The sequence below is a fragment of the Mytilus trossulus genome, chromosome 13 (assembly GCF_036588685.1).
Source record: "Mytilus trossulus isolate FHL-02 chromosome 13, PNRI_Mtr1.1.1.hap1, whole genome shotgun sequence".
Taxonomy (NCBI): Eukaryota; Metazoa; Mollusca; class Bivalvia; order Mytilida; family Mytilidae; genus Mytilus; species Mytilus trossulus.
This window is the reverse complement of record NC_086385.1, coordinates 63,042,886-63,045,385: the sequence shown is the minus strand read 5'-3', so window position 1 is coordinate 63,045,385 and position 2,500 is coordinate 63,042,886.

Genomic DNA, 2,500 nt, shown 5'->3' with positions numbered 1-2,500 from the left:
CGCATGCGATGGGAAAAAAAAAAAAAAAAAAAAAAAAAAAAAATTTTCATCGGGCTTACCCGCGGCTGAGAAGGGACGTGGTCGTCCTCGATAGCGGGGCTACCGCATGCGATGGGAAATTTTTTTTTTTTTTTTTTTTTTTTTTTTTTTCATCGGGCTTACCCGCGGCTGAGAAGGTACGTGGTCGACCTCGATAGCGGGGCTACCGCATGCGATGGGAAAAAAAAAAAAAAAAAAAAAAAAAAAATTTTCATCGGGCTTACCCGCGGCTGAGAAGGGACGTGGTCGTCCTCGATAGCGGGGCTACCGCATGCGATGGGAAATTTTTTTTTTTTTTTTTTTTTTTTTTTTTTTCATCGGGCTTACCCGCGGCTGAGAAGGGACGTGGTCGACCTCGATAGCGGGGCTACCGCATGCGATGGGAAAAAAAAAAAAAAAAAAAAAAAAAATTTTTCATCGGGCTTACCCGCGGCTGAGAAGGTACGTGGTCGACCTCGATAGCGGGGCTACCGCATGCGATGGGAAAAAAAAAAAAAAAAAAAAAAAAAAAATTTTCATCGGGCTTACCCGCGGCTGAGAAGGGACGTGGTCGACCTCGATAGCGGGGCTACCGCATGCGATGGGAAAAAAAAAAAAAAAAAAAAAAAAAAAAAATTTTCATCGGGCTTACCCGCGGCTGAGAAGGGACGTGGTCGACCTCGATAGCGGGGCTACCGCATGCGATGGGAAAAAAAAAAAAAAAAAAAAAAAAAAAAATTTTCATCGGGCTTACCCGCGGCTGTGAAGGGACGTGGTCGTCCTCGATAGCGGGGCTACCGCATGCGATGGGAAAATTTTTTTTTTTTTTCATCGGGCTTACCCGCGGCTGAGAAGGGACGTGGTCGACCTGATAGCGGTGCTACCGCATGCAATGGGGAAAAAAAAATCTTTTTTCAGCGGGCTTACCCGCGGCTGAGAAGGTACCGCGGGTATCAGTGTACGTGGTCGACCCGATAGCGGGCTACCGCGGGTAAAGGGACGTGGACGGCCGTGCTAGCGGGCTACCGCGGGTATCATCGTACGTGGTCGACCCGATAGCGAGCTACCGCGGGTAAAGGGACGTGGACGGCCGTGCTAGCGGGCTACCGCGGGTATCATCGTACGTGGTCGACCCGATAGCGGGCTACCGCGGGTAAAGGGACGTGGACGGCCGTGCTAGCGGGCTACCGCGGGTATCATCGTACGTGGTCGACCCGATAGCGAGCTACCGCGGGTAAAGGGACGTGGACGGCCGTGCTAGCGGGCTACCGCGGGTATCATCGTACGTGGTCGACCCGATAGCGGGCTACCGCGGGTAAAGGGACGTGGACGGCCGTGCTAGCGGGCTACCGCGGGTATCATCGTACGTGGTCGACCCGATAGCGAGCTACCGCGGGTAAAGGGACGTGGACGGCCGTGCTAGCGGGCTACCGCGGGTATCATCGTACGTGGTCGACCCGATAGCGAGCTACCGCGGGTAAAGGGACGTGGACGGCCGTGCTAGCGGGCTACCGTAAGAAGGGACGTGGTCGACCCGATAGCGGGCTACCGCAGGTAAAGGTACGTCGACGGCCTCGGTAGCGAGCTACCGCGGGTAAGAAGGGACGTGGTCGACCCGATAGCGGGCTATCGCAGGTAAAGGAACGTCGACGGCCTCGGTAGCCAGCTACCGCGGGTAAGGAGGGGACGTGGTCGACCCGATAGCGGGCCATCGCAGGCAAAGGAACGTCGACGGCCTCGGTAGCCAGCTACCGCGGGTAAGGAGGGGACGTGGTCGACCCGATAGCGGGCCATCGCAGGCAAAGGAACGTCGACGGCCTCGGTAGCCAGCTACCGCGGGTAAGGAGGGGACGTGGTCGACCCGATAGCGGGCCATCGCAGGCAAAGGAACGTCGACGGCCTCGGTAGCCAGCTACCGCGGGTAAGGAGGGGACGTGGTCGACCCGATAGCGGGCCATCGCAGGCAAAGGAACGTCGACGGCCTCGGTAGCCAGCTACCGCGGGTAAGGAGGGGACGTGGTCGACCTGATAGCGGGCTATCGCAGGTAAGGGAACGTCGACGGCCTCGGTAGCCAGCTACCGTGGGTAAGAAGGGACGTGGTCGACCTGACAGCGGGCTAGCGCGGGTATAAGTGTACGTGGACGGCCTGATAGCGGGCTACCACGGGCTTATGCGGGTCTTCACGTGCCTACGTAGACTTTAACCCGCGGTAGCCCGCAAAAGGCCGACCACATACCTTTACCTGCGGTAGAGACCCGTGATCGCCCGCTACCAGACAGGCCGACCACGTACCTACACGTATCGAGGAATAATGCCAGCCTGGGTCCTGACACGGCCTAAGTAACAGGCTTTAGGGTTAGGGTTAGGGTTAGGGTTAGGGTTAGGGGTTAGGGTTAGGGTTAATTTAGGGTTAGGGTTAATTTAGGGTTAGGGTTAGGGTTAGGGTTAATTTAGGGTTAGGGTTAATTTAGGGTTAGGGTT